Source organism: Geotrypetes seraphini, chromosome 1 (genome assembly GCF_902459505.1).
Source record: "Geotrypetes seraphini chromosome 1, aGeoSer1.1, whole genome shotgun sequence".
Classification (NCBI taxonomy): Eukaryota; Metazoa; Chordata; class Amphibia; order Gymnophiona; family Dermophiidae; genus Geotrypetes; species Geotrypetes seraphini.
In genome coordinates this window covers 508,141,940-508,161,645 of record NC_047084.1, presented here as the reverse complement: position 1 = coordinate 508,161,645, position 19,706 = coordinate 508,141,940, and the positions used below count along the sequence as shown (strand labels likewise).

General features: G+C 44.3%; 1 protein-coding gene across 4 annotated transcripts in view; it reads left to right on the top strand.

Annotated features, from left to right (window-relative positions):
- The window catches only part of SLC35D2 (solute carrier family 35 member D2), a 252,160-nt gene that overhangs the window by 19,268 nt on the left and 213,186 nt on the right, over positions 1-19,706 (top strand). The window contains exon 1 of one of the 4 annotated variants that reach the window (XM_033928314.1): positions 15,545-15,645. The exons of the other annotated variants lie outside the window; for them this stretch is intronic. The gene's annotated coding sequence lies outside the window, so the exon portion shown is untranslated. Of the gene's footprint in view, positions 1-15,544; positions 15,646-19,706 lie in introns of those variants that run through there. 4 annotated transcript variants of the gene reach the window in all.

The window sequence follows — 19,706 nt, the reverse complement described above, 5'->3', positions numbered from 1 at the left end:
TGATTTTCTCTGTGCAACGCTGCTCCCAGCGATTTTCTCTGTGCAACGCTGCTCCCAGCGATTTTCTCTGTACAATTTTGCTCCCAGCGATTTTCTCTGAGCAATGCTGCTCCCAGCGATTTTCTCTGTGCAACGCTGCTCCCAGCGATTTTCTCTGTGCAATTTTGCTCCCAGCGATTTTCTCTGTGCAACTCTGCTCCCAGCGATTTTCTCTGTGCAATTTTGCTCCCAGCGATTTTCTCTGTGCAATTTTGCTCCCAGCGATTTTCTATGTACAATTTTGCTCCCAGCGATTTTCTATGTACAATTTTGCTCCCAGCGATTTTCTCTGTGCAACGCTGCTCCCAGCGATTTTCTCTGTGCAACGCTGCTCCCAGCGATTTTCTCTGTGCAACGCTGCTCCCAGCGATTTTCTCTGTGCAACGCTGCTCCCAGCGATTTTCTCTGTGCAACGCTGCTCCCAGCGATTTTCTCTGAGCAACGCTGCTCCCAGCGATTTTCTCTGTGCAATTTTGCTCCCAGCGATTTTCTCTGTGCAATTTTGCTCCCAGCGATTTTCTCTGTGCAATTTTGCTCCCAGCGATTTTCTGTGTACAATTTTGCTCCCAGCGATTTTCTCTGTGCAACGCTGCTCCCAGCGATTTTCTCTGTACAACGCTGCTCCCAGCGATTTTCTCTGTACAACGCTGCTCCCAGCGATTTTCTCTGTGCAACGCTGCTCCCAGCGATTTTCTCTGTGCAATTTTGCTCCCAGCGATTTTCTCTGTGCAACGCTGCTCCCAGCGATTATCTCTGTGCAATTCTGCTCCCAGCGATTTTCTCTGTGCAATTTTGCTCCCAGCGATTTTCCCTGAGCAACGCTGCTCCCAGCGATTTTCTATGTGCAACGCTGCTCCCAGCGATTTTCTCTGTGCAATGCTGCTCCCAGCGATTATCTCTGTGCAATTTTGGTCCCAGCAATTTTCTCTGTGCAACGCTGCTCCCAGCGATTTTCTCTGTACAATGCTGCTCCCAGCGATTTTCTCTGTGGATCACTGCTCCCAGCGATTTTCTCTGTGCAACGCTGCTCCCGGCGATTTTCTCTGTGGAATGCTGCTCCCAGCGATTTTCTCTGTACAACGCTGCTCCCAACGATTTTCTTTGTGCAATTTTGCTCCGAGCGATTTTCTCTGTACAATTTTGCTCCCAGCGATTTTCTCTGTGCAACTCTGCTCCCAGCGATTTTCTCTGAGCAATTTTGCTCCCAGCGATTTTCTCTGTGCAATTTTGCTCCCAGCGATTTTCTATGTACAATTTTGCTCCCAGCGATTTTCTCTGTGCAATGCTGCTCCCAGCGATTTTCTCTGTGCAACGCTGCTCCCAGCGTTTTTCTCTGTGAAATTTTGCTCCCAGCGATTTTCTCTGTACAACGCTGCTCCCAGCGATTTTCTCTGTGCAATGCTGCTCCCAGCGATTTTCTCTGTGCAAGGCTGCTCCCAGCGATTTTCTCTGTGCAAGGCTGCTCCCAGCGATTTTCTCTGTGCAACGCTGCTACCAACGATTTTCTTTGTGCAATTTTGCTCCCAGCAATTTTCTCTGTGCAACGCTGCTCCCAGCGATTTTCTATGTACAACGCTGCTCCCAGCGATTTTCTCTATGGAACGCTGCTCCCAGCGATTTTCTCTGTGCAATGCTGCTCCCAGCGATTTTCTCTGTGCAACGCTGCTCCCAACGATTTTCTCTGTGCAATTTTGCTCCCAGCGATTTTCTCAGTGCAATTTTGCTCCCAGCGATTTTCTCAGTGCAATTTTGCTCCCAGCGATTTTCTCAGTGCAATTTTGCTCCCATCGATTTTCTCTGTGCAACGCTGCTCCCAGCGATTTTCTCTGTGCAACGCTGCTCCCAGCGATTTTCTCTGTGCAACGCTGCTCCCAGCGATTTTCTCTATGCAATTTTGCTCCCAGCGATTTTCTCTGTACAATTTTGCTCCCAGCGATTTTCTCTGTGCAACGCTGTTCCCAGCGATTTTCTCTGTGCAAGTTTGCTCCCAGCGATTTTCTCTGTGCAATTTTACTCCCAGCGATTTTCTCTGTACAATTTTGCTCTCAGCGATTTTCTCTGTGCAATTTTACTCCCAGCGATTTTCTCTGTACAATTTTGCTCTCAGCGATTTTCTCTGTGCAATTTTGCTCCCAGCGATTTTCTATGTGCAATTTTGCTCCCAGCGATTTTCTATGTGCAATTTTGCTCCCAGCGATTTTCTCTGTACAATTTTGCTCCCAGCGATTTTCTCTGTGCAACGCTGCTCCCAGCAATTTTCTCTGTGCAACGCTGCTCCCAGCAATTTTCTCTGTGCAACGCTGCTCCCAGCAATTTTCTCTGTGCAACGCTGCTCCCAGCGATTTTCTCTGTACAATTTTGCTCCCAGCGATTTTCTTTGTGGAACGCTGCTCCCAGCGATTTTCTCTGTACAACGCTGCTCCCAGCGATTTTCTCTGTACAACGCTGCTCCCAGCGATTTTCTCTGTGCAACGCTGCTCCTAGCGATTTTCTCTGTGCAACGCTGTTCCCAGCGATTTTCTCTGTGCAATTTTGCTCCCAGCGATTTTCTCTGTGCAATTTTACTCCCAGCGATTTTCTCTGTACAATTTTGCTCTCAGCGATTTTCTCTGTACAATTTTACTCCCAGCGATTTTCTCTGTACAATTTTGCTCTCAGCGATTTTCTCTGTACAATTTTGCTCCCAGCGATTTTCTCTGTGCAACGCTGCTCCTAGCGATTTTCTCTGTGCAACGCTGCTCCCAGCGATTTTCTCTGTGCAGTTTTGCTCCCAGCGATTTTCTCTGTGCAATTTTACTCCCAGCGATTTTCTCTGTACAATTTTACTCCCAGCAATTTTCTCTGTGCAACGCTGCTCCCAGCAATTTTCTCTGTGCAACGCTGCTCCCAGCGATTTTCTCTGTACAACGCTGCTCCCAGCGATTTTCTCTGTGCAACGCTGCTCCCAGCGATTTTCTCTGTGCAATTTTGCTCCCAGCGATTTTCTCTGTACAACGCTACTCCCAGCGATTTTCTCTGTACAACGCTGCTCCCAGCGATTTTCTCTTTGCAACGCTGCTCCCAGCGATTTTCTCTGTGCAATTTTGCTCCCAGCGATTTTCTCTGTGCAACGCTGCTCCCAGCGATTTTCTCTGTGCAATTTTGCTTCCAGCGATTTTCTCTGTGCAATTTTGCTCCCAGCGATTTTCTCTGTGCAACGCTGCTCCCAGCGATTATCTCTGTGGAATGCTGCTCCCAACGATTTTCTCTGTGCAATTTTGCTCCAAGTGATTTTCTCTGTGCCCCGATCTCCTGCCTGCCCCGATCTGCCTGCCCTGAACTCCTGCTTGCCCCAAACTCCTGCCCTCGCCCCGAAACTCTCTTACCGCCACGATTCTCCCACCCTTCCCCACAGTGCGAGCCTGTGGTTTTAAGCCACGGGCTTAAAGCTGGTTAAAACCACGGGCTTGGGAATGAAATAAAAAGCAAAAAAAAAGAAATTTCCTGCTCTGCCGAGCACAGAGGGCCAGCGCATGTGCAAACCATCTACAGATGGTTTGCACATGCTCAAGGATCGCTGTTCAGTGATCCAATTCATTCTGTTGGGGGTGTGATTCTAATTGCCCTCATTTGCTTGAGGGTGATTAGAGAATCAGCTCCCCCCCAAGGCACGGACTGGATCAGATCGCTCATGGATCTGCTCCATGCCCTTAATGAATCTAGGCCAGACATGGGCAACTCCAGTCCTCGAGGGCTGGATGCCAATCGGGTTTTCAGGATTTCCGCAATGAATATGCATGAGATCTATTTGCATGCACTGCTTTCAGTGCATATTCAGTAGGGAAATCCTGAAAACCTGATTGGATTCCAGCCCTCAAGGACCGGAGTTGCCTATAGTAGCCCATAGTGAAAAAAGTGGAAGAGTAGATGTAGGTAGTGATCATGGATTGAGAGAGGTGCTGTGAAGGTAGAGGAAGAGTGCTTGGAGAGAAGCAAAGAAAAGTGGATTCAAAGGGGGAAGATGTCTGATGTGAGTGGGTGTGAACATGAAGAATGGAGAGAGGGAGAGGTGGGATTTGATTTAATTGCTTCACATTATAACCAGTCAGGCTCCATGCCTGCCTTGGTCCCAGTGGTTTTAAGTGTAGTCCTGTTTCTAGGAAGGCAGGCATTCTCCCTAACAGTCACCGGGGGAGCCCAAGAAAGCCACAGGCTAGAGCAGGGATGCCCACACTTTTTTGGCTTGCAAGCTACTTTTAAAATAACCAAGTCAAAATGATCTACCAACAATAAAATTTTAAAAAATACAAAGCACACTGTATGCAAAGAAAATGTTAAATATCATTTGTATTTGGATTTTTTTTCAGAGGTCAAGGCAGATGACTTTAAAATATGCAATGTCACCTCAGTAACAACTATACAAAAATAGACAAATATACGCCCTCCCCGTTTACTAAACCGTGATAGCATTTTTTAGTGCAGGGAGCTGCGCTGAATGCCCTCGCGGCTCCCGATGCTCATAGGCTCCCTGCACTAAAAACCGCTATCGTGGTTTAGTAAAAGGGGGCCTTAGTGCAAAATATAGACAGCAGATATAAATTTTGAAAATGGACACATTTTGATCACTAAATTGAAAATAAAATCATTTTTCCTACCTTTTTGTCTGATGATTTCATGAGTCTCTGGTTGCACTTCCTTCTGTAAATCCAATATTTCTTTCTTTCTGACCCCTCTCCTTTTTTTACTGTCTCTCTTTTTCTCTTTCCCCCCTGCCTCCCTGTCTTTCTTTCTGTCTCCCCCTGCCCCCTCTTTATTTCTGCCTTTCTTTCTCACTCTCTCTGCCTGTCTTTCTTTCTCTCTCCTCCTGCCCCCAAGCCATCACACTGATTTCTCCACTTCCCCGATTCTTTCCCTAACCCACCCTCCCAAGCCACCACGCTGATTTCTTCCTGCTTTCCCGAGCCAGGCCTGGCGCATACAAACGCCGGGCCCATACGACTTCACCTCCGACATCAATTGTAATGTTGGAGAGGAAGTTCCAGACGTCGGAGGTGGAGACTTGTGGGTCCGGCGCTTGTACGCAACTGGCCTGGCTCGGGAAGGCAGGAAGAAAAAGATCGCAAAGGCAATGTGATCAATTCACGTTGCCTTTGCGATCTACTTGTCGATCGCGATAGACCATTTGGGTACCCCTGGGCTAGAGCATGCAGGTTAGGGCGTGGCTCCATTACTGAAAAGCCTGCAGAGTGGACTAGGTTGTTGGAGAGGATAGGGAAGAGGAACAAGCTTGTCCTCAAGGAACAGCGTCCCAGACTAAGCCAGGGTAATTTGCCTGACCCTATGGAAGTAGAGGAGGCAGGTTCCTCTACTGAAGTTTCAACTCCAGCTCAGGAGGAGCAAATGGAGATCCAAGAAATGCTGATTACACCAAAGCTGTTTCAGAAGCCAGAGCTGATGGATATAGGTTTGGCTATCAGGCACTCCTGAATGCACTGCTGGGAATACTTTTTTTTTTTTTAAGACTGTGTTTCTTATTGCTGCAAATGTGCTGTTTCCCATTGAGAGAATATTTTGGAGCTTTTGCACTTGCTGCCTGAACTGGGTTAAGGACACTGCATTGAAAACCCTAGCTGTTTTTTTTCTGTTTGGACTTTGTGTGTGGGTTGGGCTAGTTGGTGCCTGGAAGAGAAACTGTGGTGTGTTTTTTTTTCCTTCTGGTTTTTTTGTGCACTTGGATGCTTCAGCCCATAGGAAGCTGAAGTTTGCTGTCATCCTGGGAGGGAATTTTTAAAGTGATTGGTGAAGCTTTGAAAGCAAATTTGTGGCAAACTTCCTGTCCCCAGCTGTACTTCCTGTACACAGCTGAAGGAATCTGGACTTACCTGTAACCTGCATTAGGCAGGCTAGGGAAGGAACTTTGGAAAAGACACTGTGTATAAGAAAAAGTAAAGGGATTTTTTTTTTAGGGGGGGAGGGGTTTGTAAGAAAATCCTAAAAGCTGTTCAGGAGTTTTCCCTGGTGTTTATTTTTGATGAACCTGAATTTATTGAAGAGCTCAGGCCCATTCTGACCATTAAAACCTTTGTAAGAGTTTTCTGGAAAACCAGGGTTTTGTGTTTTACTTTATTTTAGTCCCTAAAGGGTCAACTCCATTTTGAGTCACATGCCCATATCGTTTTGCTTTGGCCGCTAGGGGCACTGTTGAAACCTGTTTGGAAGCTCTGGTGGTGGCTACAATATACAGTAATTAAGTATTAAAGTGGTTTACAATAAAATAAGAAATACAATGAAATTGTTAAAGAAAAAAAAAAGAGCATGGCATGTTCAGGTAAGAAGGGGAAAGAATCTGAAGGAGAGGTAAAAATAGGGAGAAGTGTCTGGAGGGAGGGAGGGAGAGATCGTGTGAAGGATCTAGTGAGGTCTGGGAAGAGGTTTAAAAGCAATGTAAAGAGACAGGAGACTGGAAGATGTGATAGAATGTGGAAATGGTACTGGAAAGAAGGGTCATAGGAAACCAGGTAAAGAGAAAGAAGCTGGCCTGTAGGAGGGGTGAGGGAGGGGCAAGCACCAAGGAATGGAAGTGGGAGACTAGGGAATGGGTGAAAAAGGGAAAATAGAAGGTTGGAAAAGGCCAGAGAGATAGTGGTGTAGCTAGGTTATGTGACACACAGGGCTGATCATTTTTTCCCCCAATTCTTTATTCATTTTTAAACAACCAATACAAAGTGCAACCAATTATAAAGTACCCTACCCAATATAAAAAAATATTTTTAGTAGGTTTATTTATTTTTATAGCCCATCCTCCTGGAGAGCTCAAAAAGGATTACATTACATTACATTACATTACATTAGGGATTTCTATTCCGCCATTACCTTGCGGTTCAAGGCGGATTACAAAAGGTTAATTTAAAAAAGACAGAATTACAATGATTAGCTAGAGAGGTAAGTTGTAGATCTTAAGAGCATTTAGAGGTCGTGTTGTTATTGCTGTTTCAGGAATTTCTTGAAAAGTGTGGTTTTTATTTCTTTTCTGAATGTCCTGTAGTCTGGGGTGGTCATCAGAAGGTTGGAGATCTGGTTGTCCAGTCTTGCGGCTTGAGTGGCTAGGAGGCCGTCGTGTAGTTTTGTTCTTTTTACTTCTTTGATTGGGGGGGGTATGAATGGGGAGTGCGTTTTTCTGTGTCTGGTACTGGGTGCTTGGATGAGGCGATTGTTCAGGTATGATGGGCTGTCTCCGTGTAGGGTTTTAAATAATATGCAGTAGAATTTGAAATGGATTCTTTCTTGGATTGGGAGCCAGTGTGAGTTGATGAAGGCTTCAGTGATGTGGTCATGTTTTTTCAATGAGTAGATGAGTCTCAAAGCTGTATTTTGGATTGTTTGGAGTTGTCTTATCGTAGTTGCAGGACATGGAAGGAAGAGTATGTTACAGTAGTCCAATATACCTAGTATTAGGGATTGTACTATAAGTTGGAATTGTGTTCTTTCAAAGAATTTTCGGACTTGTCTCAGGTTTCTCATGATTGCGAATGATTTTTGAATTGTTTTATTTATTTGCGGTTGCATTGTGCAGCATCTGTCTATGGTCATGCCTAGTAGTTTTATGGTGGTTTGGATGGGATATTTGGTTGCGTTTATGTCTAGGTTGGTTGTGGTTTGGATCTTGTCATTTTCTAGGAGGATGAATTTGGTTTTGTCTTGGTTGAGTTTAAGTTTGTGATTTTTCATCCAGGTTGTGACTGCTTCAAGTGTTTGGTGAAGTTTGTCTGTCATGGTAGGTTTAGAATGATCATATGGGACGAGGATGGTGATGTCATCCGCATAACTATAGGAGGTTATGCCTAGATTATCCAGATGCGTTCCTAGAGAAGCAGTGTAGAGATTGAAGAGGGTAGGGGATAGTGGAGATCCTTGTGGTACGCCGCAGGGGTTTGACCAGGATTCTGACTTTTCTTTGTTTGATTTTACACTGTAGGTTCTGAGTTTTAGGAATCCTTCAAACCAGGAGTATACTTTATCTGAGATGCCTATTGCATCTAAGATCTGTAGAAGGATGTTGTGGTCTACTAGGTCGAATGCCGCCGATAGGTCCAGTTGTATGAGTAGCATTTTTTTCCCTGTACTAAGTTGTTGTCTGACGGTATCCATAAGGGAGCCTAGTAGTGTCTCTGTGCTGAAGTTTGTTCTGAAGCCTGATTGCATGGGGTGGAGTAGGTTATGGTCCTCTATGTAATTGGTGAGGAGTTTGGCTACTAGGCCTTCTATAATTTTGACATATAGCGGAATTGAGGCTATAGGTCTAAAGTTAGATGGGAGGTTTTGTGGTGCTTTTGGGTCTTTTTGGATTGGGGTGATGACAATTTCGCTGAGGTCAGCAGGGAATGTGCCTTCTGTGAGCGTGAATTGGATCCATTGTAGAGTTATGGTGCGGAATTTTACACTAGAGGTGGTAAGGAGATATGAGGGGCAATGGTTGAGGTCACAGGAGGCATGGCTGTATTTTTTGTAGAATTTGTTGAATTCTGACCATTGTATGTTAGGGAATTGAGTCCAAATTCTGTCTGCTGCGATTGCCTCTTTTCCTGTAGGGTGGATTGTGATTGGATTTTGATGGGATGGGTTAAGGATGAGTGTGGCTCTGGTGTTGGTGATTTTGTTCTTGAAGTGTTCTGCTAAGAGGGTGGGTGATGGTGGAGGTGTGTTCGTGGAGGTTGTGTATGGTTTGGTGTCTGTTAATTCTTTCAGGATTTGGAATATTTTTTTGGAATCTTGGGTTTCCGTGCCTATGAGGTTAGTATAGTAGCTTTTCCTCTTATCTTTTAGTAGATTAGAGTTTAACATTCACATTGCAACAATATAAATTTACAAAGGATTACAACTTCTCCAACTCCATGCCCCTACTGTGGTGTAAACCCAAAAAAACCCAAAAAAGATTTCCTCTTTCTGTTAGGTCCTAGCTCACATTTGCTATCTAACACCAGCTCTGGCAGGATACACATTTCAAATCTGACATATTGTAATTACAAAATAGAAAATAAAATTGTTTATTCTACCTTTTAGTTCACTTTATTATTCTAATCATGTTAGTCCCAGGCTCTAGTTTCTGTTTGTCTTCTGTTAACTCGCTCGCCAGAGTCTCCTGCCCATGTGAAGTTTTCTTCTTTCTCCTTGCTCATCATCCATATTCCTGTGTAGCAGTTCTCCATCCCTCCTATGCAGCACCTCCATACACCCCCACTGTGAGGTTTGACATTCCTTTGGGCCTCCAGCAGTGGTGGCAGTGGCTGACCATTAGAAGCAGCACCAGTTTGTGGCCTGCTCCGCTAGGGTTTCTGTCTGCTATGTCACTAGTGACATCCTAAACAGAAGTCATACTAAATTTATATTTTCATCCTGTCTATTTCTTGAGTAATATGTTGTACTTTCACTATCCCAATTTTGTAATTCGCTGATTGTCCAGTTCTCTTCAGTGTGAACCGCCTAGAAGTCATTCGACTATGGCGGTATAGAAGAATAAAGTTATGTTATGTTATGTCATCAGTTACACGGCAGAGGGAAGGCCCCGGTGGCCAGGCTACAAGATGCCTGTTCAGAGTTCTGCCTCCAACGGCCAGCACTGCCACCACTGCTATTGCTTTAGAAGGCAGGCCTGGAAGCGAGTTCTCTTTGTTGACAGCCTTAACTTGCTGCTCTGCCAACATCGGGCCTTCCTCGTTCCTCTCTGCCGGTCCTGCCTAAAGGCAGGACACAATAAAGAGGAAAACCCAACATCGGCAGAGCAGCAAAGTTCCCAGAATATGACACTGACCCTGGGAGCACCCTTTCATAGACGGACCGCCCCTCCCCCCCTTTGGTATGCCACTGCAGAGAGACTGGGGACAATGGGAGGGCTGGAAGGGGTGAGATTAGGAGATTGAGAGATAAAATCTAACTATGAATGGTGAAAATCAGTGGTGTACCTAGCATATGTGACACCCAGGACCCATTATTTTTAACACCCCCTCTTCTATATGAAAACATGATTTTTTTTATACTAATCCACACACTGCACAAGAGTGTACCTAGAAAAAGGCAGCATCTTACATACTGCATTGATTAGTAGAATATCAATACATCCATTGTAAAACTAAACAAGCCAGACTAGTACAGATCGATCCTGCACAGTATGGAATATGTAATCACAAACTAAAAATAGAAATATGTAGACAAAAAATTAAACTGAATCACAAAAAAGCCAGACTTTGCATATAATGCAACACCACAGAAACAAAAACAGTGATGCATATCCCCTAATACTGTTCAAAATATAAATATAGCTGATGTAAATGTGAAAAAACTGAGAAATAGCAATAATCACTTTACAAATTAAATAAAAATAAAACAAAAATTGGAAAATAACATACCATAATATTGGACTAACACATTTTTCAATTAGCTTTCCTCAGGTCAGTAAAGTATATTGCTGTCACGGTATCCTGTTCTGACCTGAGGAAGGGGGTTTTGGTCTCTGAATTACTCAAAAATGTATTAAAATTAGTCCAATAAAAGGATCATCTTATTTCCATTTTCTATTTATAAACGTTTATCAACATAGCTACAATACTACATTATCCTATAGCAAAAAAATAAAAGAAATAGAAATCCTTTTTCTACCTTTGTCATCTCTGGTTTCTGTTTTCCTCATCTTCTCGTTACTCTCTTCCTTCCGTCCTCTGTCTGCCCTCTTTCTGTTCCTTCCATATGGCATCTTCTCTCCTTCTATACCTAACATGACCATTTATGTTTTTCATCAAAAGGGCTGTGGCAATAGTATTCTTAGAACCTTCCAAATTCACATATAGCAAACAACAATTGCAGAAGGTCACAAAAACTTTTCATATAGACTTCTTCAGCTACACATTAGCTCTTATCTCATGGACCTCAGTAGTGCCATTCCATGCTATTATACTTTAAGCATGCAAGACCCCTGATCGTCATTGGTCCCATGTAATTTTAGTCATTTTTAAAGTAACTTTAGTTTAAGTTTATATTATATTTAGAAAACATATAACTTATCTTTTAGCTACGCGGGTGGGGGTACGCACTCCGACGTAGACTACGTTTCGCCCTTTCGGGCTGTATCAAGGAATCCCCCTGCAGAAAATTAGAAATAGTAATAATAATAGTATATATAGTTGTAGTATCATTCTACTATAATATATTGCACTTTAATAATTTTAACATGATTCTAAAGTACCTCAAATATTCCAGCTCATGCTCCCCGCGTCAAGTTTAAAGACAGGAAACATGGCCGCGGCGTTCACACCTTTAAATCTCCTAACTATTCCCAAACGTGATGACGTCAAACTTAACGTGAAAACGCCCCCCTGTTCTTATTTAGCATCATATTAAGGTCGTCCATTCTATTTCGGCATTCAAGCCGGTAGGAATCACTGAATTTAAAGAAAAAATCCATTTTTGTTCTCTATAGTTTAATTTGCTCTTAAAGTCGCCACCCTCCCACCCCACATGAACCTGATCTATAACCCTCCATCTTAGATCCGTAATCCTATGGTTGTTATCCCTCCAATGTTGTACTAGAGGCGCCTCCAAATTGCCAGTATTTATGCGAGACTTGTGCTCGGTCAAGCGCACACTAATCTTCCGACTAGTCCTTCCAATGTACAAAAGTTGACATGGACATTGGATCATATAAACGACCATAGAGCTCTGGCAAGAGGTGTTAGAGAACGCATGATATATTTTATTCGTCCCTGGATGTCTCCAGGATGAGCCAGTAATAGCGTATTCACACCATTGGCAGTCATTACATATTGAATGCTCAAAAGTAGAAGATTCGTCTCGTGTTTTAATTTCAAACTTATGCTGAGATAAAATCTCTCCTAAAGTTCTCCCTCTCCTATAGGAGGCAATAGGGTAGTTTTGAAACTGAGAATCAAGTTTAAGTATTGACCAGTGACGTTTCACAATCTCAAAAAACGAAATACTCAAGGTAGTAAAAGGAAGTACCATAATAATGCGGTCTTCCTGAGTTTCAATCTGTTGATCATTTTTATCCATAAGTAAAAGGGCCCGTTGAGCAAATTTAGCTCTTAAATAAGCTTTACGGATAGCTTTTTTGGGATAACCCCTTTTAGAGAAACGTTCACTTAATATCTTAGACTGCTTCTCAAACTCCTCCTGATATGAACAGAGCTTTCGAATTCGCAGAAATTGACTGGTAGGAATATTAAATTTTAGGAAATATGGATGAAAACTAGTAAAGTGGAGAAAATGATTTTTGTCCACTTCTTTCCTATATAAAGTAGTGTATAATTGATGGTTTATATCTCTCTTTATTAGTATATCCAAAAATGGAATAGTATCACAATGATGGGTCATAGTAAAAGATAAATGGGGGTTAAGGGAGTTAAGCCAACCCAAAAATACTTGCAACTCGGATTCGGACCCGTCCCAAAAAATCAGAATATCGTCAAGATATCTTTTCCACAGAAGGACATGTTTAAAGTTTTGAGCAGGATACACTTGTTGTTGTTCAAATTTTTCCACATAGAGGCTTGCCACAGAGGGTGCCAGAGTCGCTCCCATCGCGACACCCTGTATTTGATTGTAGAATTCTCCTTTATACCAGAAAAAATTCTGGTTAATCACCAAGCGAGCAAGTTTCATTAGCCAGTCTTTATTGAAACGGCCCAAGTCTTTCCTTGTAAGAACCTCCTGTATAACTTCCAAAGCGGCATCCTGGGGGATACAAGTATAGAGGGAAGAAACATCTAGGGTCACAAAAAACGTGACCTTCCTAGTATCCCTCATTTCTTCCAGGATCCGTAATAGATGGGCTGAATCCCTTATATATGAAGCGATGTTCAAAACTTCAGGTCTCAGAAAATAATCAATAAATTTTGACAGGGGCTCCAACACCGAAAATTTAGTAGAAACAATTGGGCGGCCTGGAGGGGACTGGAGCCTTTTGTGAACTTTAGGGAGCATATAAATTTTAGGAGTTACCGGGTAAGTCTCAGTGAGAAAAATCGATTCCTTCTGGGTAATATATTTATTCTGAAGACCTTCTTTAACAAGTTGTTCAATAGCAAATTTCAAAGCTTCCGTCGGATCCCCAGATAGCTTCTGATAGGCTTTATCATCTGCTAGTTGCCGGCAGACCTCAGAATGATAGGATTCTCTATCCTGTATAGTAATTGCTCCACCCTTGTCAGCTCTCATAATCATAATATTGGTGTTATCTTGAAGCTCTCTCAACGCTATCCCCAAATTCTTGGTAAGATTATATTTCTTTTTTTGAGAATAATACTGTCGTTCCAAAATTTCAAGATCCTGCAGTACAAGATCTCTAAACGTAAGTAAAAAAGGTTTAGGAGCTTCACTCGGACACCATTTAGATGGTTTCTTCAAAATCGACATATCAATATTGCAAGGATACTACAACTATATATACTATTATTATTACTATTTCTAATTTTCTGCAGGGGGATTCCTTGATACAGCCCGAAAGGGCGAAACGTAGTCTACGTCGGAGTGCGTACCCCCACCCGCGTAGCTAAAAGATAAGTTATATGTTTTCTAAATATAATATAAACTTAAACTAAAGTTACTTTAAAAATGACTAAAATTACATGGGACCAATGACGATCAGGGGTCTTGCATGCTTAAAGTATAATAGCATGGAATGGCACTACTGAGGTCCATGAGATAAGAGCTAATGTGTAGCTGAAGAAGTCTATATGAAAAGTTTTTGTGACCTTCTGCAATTGTTGTTTGCTATATGTTTTCATCAAAAGGGGACATCTATTAATTGTCAGTCCCGCCCCCAACCCTGTCCTAGCCCCGCCCCAATCACACCCCCAATTTCTTCCATTCATTTTTCATGTACACATAATATCTTCATATTAATTCATAATGGTAACCTTAAAAGAAAAAAAAATACAAAGCACACTATACGCAGAGAAAATGTTAATTATCATTTATATTTGGGGGGGTTTCAAAGATGTCAAGGTAAATGACTTTAAAATATGGAATGTCACTTCAGTAACTATAGAAAAATAAACAAATATAGTGCAAAATATAGACACGTTTTGATCACTAAATTGAAAATAAAATCATTTTTCCTAGCTTTACTGTCTGGTGATTTCATGAGTCTCTGGTTCTGTTTCCTTCTGACTGTGTATCCTTTCTTTCATTTCTTTCTTTCTGCACTCAGGCCCAACAATTGTCCCTTTCTATTCCCTTCTTCCTTCCTATGTTCTTAGTGCCCCCAGTGCCTCCTTCCCATGTCCATAGTGCCTCCCAGTGCCTCTGTCCTGTGTCCTTAGTGCCCCCAGTGCCTCCTTCCCATGTCCATAGTGCCCCCAGTGCCTGTCCTGTGTCCTTAGTGTCCCCAGTGCATCCTTCCCATGTCCCTAGTGCCCCCAGTGCCTCCTTCCTATGTCCCTAGTGCCCCCAGTGCCTCCTTCCCATGTTCATAGTGCCTCTGTCCTGTGTACCTAGTTCCTCCTTCCTTTGTCTTCCCTTGCCTTTGTCCCTCCCCCGAAGCCAGCCTGCCTGCCTCCTTCCTCCCCCACGCGGATTCAAACTCCCTGCCCGCCTGTCTATGTACCGCCACTGCCTGCCAGTCTGCCTCCCTGCCGCGCCAATTCAAACCCTGGGCCGCAGCCGCTGCTTCTTCCCGATGTCAATTTTGACGTCGGAGAGGAAGTTTGGGCCAGCCAGGCAGCGATTGGCTGGCCCGGAATTTCTTCTCCAACGTCTAAATTGACGTCAGGAAGAAGCAGCGGCGGCGGCCCAGGGTTTGATTCAGCGCGGCAGGGAGAGAAAGTGATCGCCCGTCCTGGTGTCCCCGCGCACAGTTTTGGGACGCTGTCCCTGAAAACGGGACATTCGGTGTCCCGAAATGGTGAGTCGGGACAATGGGACGTTCGATCCTGAAACGGGACTGTCCCATTGAAAACAGGACATATGGTCACCTTATCTATACCTCTTCCAGAAACTATCTGCCTCCCCCTTCCAGCTCTTCTCCACCTCCATTGGTCTGGCATCCATCTTCTTCCCTTCCCTTGTAACATTTCCGCTCCCCGAGACGGTCATGTCAGAGTGAAACCCCAGCCTAAATCCTGTGCCCGAGACCAGAGACTGACCGAGAATGATCAGGCAGGGGATACTGAAAGCAGAGCTGCCTATCCTGAGCCATCTGAACCTGATCAGGAGTCAGAATACAAGTTAGCTCCATGGCCCAGTAAAAACCCCAGCTACATTAAGAGGTTTAATCAGGCTCCCAGAGGTATTCTGCCCAGCAACCTGGGGGGGAGCCCAAGAGCACGAAAGCTAGGCACACAAACACCTAGTACAGGGTGTGGCCCAAAGACTCTTAAGCAGCTCTCCAAGGCAGTAAGACAGGCTGCACACGAGGACCTGGCAGAGAAGGTTCTCCGGGCCAGGCAAAGGCCAGACCTCGCTCAGGAACCCATGGAGTGTGAGGATTCCTTTGCTCAGGAGCCAGCAGCGCAGCTGAGTATGCCAGAAAATATGGACATGGATGAATGGACAATGCCTGAAGCTGACATCGAGGAAGCCATGGATGTGAGCTTGGTAGCTTCTCACTAAGTACTGCAGGTACGGAGGTGTATAATAATATAGTGGTGAAGATTGAGAGAAAACTATTTTTGTTTGGTGTGTAAAGCCAAGCTCAGAGCAGTGCTGCACCAGCTTGATTACGTTGCTGCACTCCAGCTGGGCAAAAGCCCAGAGAAACGGAAGAAAGTTTTCTGGCTTGTGAAGCAGTTTCCCTGTTAGCTATCTAAGTTCCAAGGACTTACAGAATTGGGGTAGGAGCCCCGAAGATCTGAGGGTTGGGATTCAGAGGGAGCTTGTTAAAGCTAATTAATAAAAGGGGAACCAGCAATTCTGTGGCCCAACAGTGGGAAGGACTGGAAACTGATTATTGCTGGAACAACAAGAGCCTGCAGTAAGGCTTTATTTTTTTTTCTTTTCATGATTGAAGGTTGCTTTACAAGGTGAAATGTGAGTGCCTGGTGAAGAAACCGGATTTTTGGGATTGAAAGTCCAGGACTCAAGAGTATTCTTGAGGAGTTATTTTTGGGACTAGTGTTGTGTGCTCTTACTGAGACTGTGGTTCAGGGCAGGGTGAAGCCCTAGAACAGGGGTGCCCAACGCGTCGATCGCGATCGACCAGTAGCTCAGGAAGGCAACGCGAGTCGATCGCGGAGCCCTGATAGACTCGTGTTGCCGTCCTGATCTACGGGCCGATCAGCCTTCCTCTACAGTGTTCTCCCTAGGGCCTTTTAGCTGGGCGGTCCGCCCAGCTGTCATCTGCCGCTGCTGAACATTAACCCCCCCCAAAAAAAACCGGCTTGGAGATTTCAGCCCGTAGCGAACTTATGCTCCGGGCTCTAACGTGTGCGTGCCGGCTTCTCTTCTCTTCCCTCCGAAACTGGAAGTTATGTCCGGGGGGGGGGGGGGGGGGGGAGAAGGGAAGCCAGCACGCACATGTTGAGAGCCCTGAAGCAAGCGTTCACTACGGGCTAATGCGGGAGACAGGTTAGTGAAGCATTTGTTCTTCTTCCTGCTGGGTCCTGCCTACTTTCTGTTTCCGCGAAGGCAGGACCCGGCAGCATTTCCCCCAATAGGTTGATCACGATCTTGGGCTGATAAGCCTTCCTCTTCCCGACGGCAGAATTGACGTCGGGGAGAGGAATGCTGGTTGGCCGAAGCAGGGAGAGCTTGGGGCCTGTTATTGGTGGCGTTTGGGTCCTGGTCCCCGATGGTAATGGCAGTGGCAGTGGCTTGGGGGAGGGCAGGGAGAAAGAAAGAAAAAGGGCAGGCAGGGAGACAGAAGGAAAGAAGAGAAACAGAAAAAAATGAAAGGGAGGCAGAGAGAAAGAAAGGGCAGGGAAGAGGAAGGAAAAGTTGGGGGAAGGAATGAGGTCTGGAGGAGAGGAAGCATACAGGCTAAAAGAAGGGAAGAAAGATTGTATGCACAGTCAGAAGAAGAAAGTGCAACCAGAGACTCATGAAATCACCAGACAAGGTAGGGAAAATGATTTTATTTTAAATTTAGTGATCAAAATGTGTCTGAATTTATATCTGCTGTCTATATTTTACACTAAGGTCCCCTTTTACTAAACCGCAATAGAGGTTTTTAGCGCAGGGAGCCTATGAGTGTCGAGAGCAGCGCTGGGCATTCAGCGCAGCACCCTGCGCTAAAAACTGCGATCGTGGTTTAGTAAAAAGGGAGGAGGGTATATTTGTCTATTTTTGTATGGTTGTTACTGAGGTTATAGTGCATAGAGTCATCTTCTTTGACCTCTTTGAAAAACCCTGGAATAGGAATGATGATTAACATTTTCTATGCGTACAGTGTGCTTTGTGGTTTTTTTTTAATTTTATTGTTGGTAGATCATTTTGACTTGGTCATTTAAAAAGTAGCTCGCAAGCCCAAAAAGTGTGGGCACCCCTGCCCTAGAACCTTGACTGTGAACTTACCTAGCCTAAACACTGCTGTTCTTTCATTGAACTGTTTGAAAGATAAAAATCTGTTGTTTTTTTTTTTGAGAAAAAGGAAGCTTATGGGCTAGTACTTCCTTATATGATTTTTGGTTTTATAATCATTGGGTTTTGGAGACAAATTAAACTTTGGACATTGTTTTGATTTGACTTGGCTCGCTGTGCTTTATTGTTGCGAAGCCCAAAATATTGGGACACCAGTGAGGTCTTCCACATTGGGAGCCACGCCAGGGTAGTGCTGCCACCTGTCGGTGGTCTTTCGTAAGCTTCTAGAGACCCCGGCAGGTGACACCCTCTAAATGTGTCAAAAACAAAGCCTGTGGGCCGAATCCGGCCCGCCTGTTATATGCGGTCCGCAATTCAGGGCCGGCATTTTGGGGGAGTAAACAGGGCTTCACGATGTCGCCTTGCTTTTTCTTTTGGGCCTTCACCTGATGGCAACAATAGCACTCGTGGGCCGCGGTGATCATTAGCTTGTGTGCGTCGGCAACACAACAAAAACTACCCCAGCGACGCACCCCATTGCCGGCCAGTAATTTACACCGCCGGTGTGATTGTCAACTTGCACGTGCCGGCAGCATAGCAGACATGAATTTTCATTTCTGGTGTGCTATTGGCATGCGCAAGTTGACACCACACCAGCGGTGTAAATTACTGGCCGGTACTGTTAAATTACTGCTGAAGAGAGGAGGAAGCCAGACCATAAGAGAAAATTGAGGCAGTGAGGGGGGGGGGGGCACTGATTATAACCGTAGGCTTGCTCTCTTGATTTCCACCTCCCCTCCTAACTTCCTTCTATAGCTCCACCTCCCTACTGGTCTGGCCCAGCAGTACAATGTATGCAAGGGTGGGGGAGCATGAGTACCTCTCCTGCCTCCAGTAATATTCTACACAGCCGCAGTGGTGAGGGAGGGAGACGACAAAGGTAGGAGGAATGATTTTATTTTCAATTTAGTGTTTGAATTGTGACAATTTTGAGAGTTTTAATCTGCTATCTTTTGCACTGCTCAGGAAGAAATACGTTTGCTTATTTTTCTCTGGGGTTGTACTGCATGCAGAGTCTTGAATCTTAGGGTTTCATTTTTATATATTAGTACTTTTAGTTTTTGGCCCTGTATTTGCATAGGGGTTATCTGTGTTCTGGTAGGAATGAATGTTGAGAAGCATACAGTGTGTTTTGTGTAGTTTAATTTTGTGGTTAACCATTACCATTATGTGTTAATAAGATTATATTGTGTGTGTGTATATATGAAAAATGAATGGAAAAAATTGTGTTATAATTAGTTCTATTATGGGGGTGGGGTCTGGGGCGGAGATTAGGCGGAGTCTGGCCCGCGACTTTGCCTGTGTTTTGGATTTCAGCCCCTTAGTGCGACACCCCTGCTCTAAGGTTACCAGATTTCCTCTTTATAAAAAGAGGACATGTGGTCCTGCCATGCCCTGGCCCCACCCCATTCTACCCCCACAGCCACACACCCCACATGAACCTCGTGTCTCCTTCCCCAAGCTCTGAGCCGCATCTAGATGTTGACATGATGACATCAAGCTCATGCACGCATGCGTGTGATGTTTATCACATTAACATCTGCGCATGCACAGAGGCTCTCCAGATGCAGCCCCGAGCATGGGGCCTTCCAAAACCCAGACAAACTACCGACAAATATCTTCCTACTTGGGGTCATGACACCAATAACACTTCACGATATTCATTCCTATCAGACCACCTGGCCTTGGTCAAATATTCAGAACACAGATAAGTCCTATGCAAACACATGACCACAGCCTAAAAATCCTAATGTACACAAATGAAACGCTAAGATGCCAGACTCTGCATGCAGTACAACCCCACAGCAGAGAAATAGAAAGACATAAATTCTTCTTGAACAGTGTAAAATATAGACAGCAGATGTAAGTTATGAAAACTGGCACATTTCAATCACTTTTCCTACCTTTGTTGTATGGTGATTTTTTTTCTACTCATCTTTTCCTTCTCTGATTGTACTTCCTTCTGTCTGTGCTCTTTTTTTTTTATTTTTATATATCATTTTTATTAAAGAGTCAACAAGAGAAACAGGTGCTCTTATCTCTGTTTCCAGGGCCTTGTCTATTTGCTGTCTTTTTCTCTCCTTCAGTTTCTGCTCTACATCCAT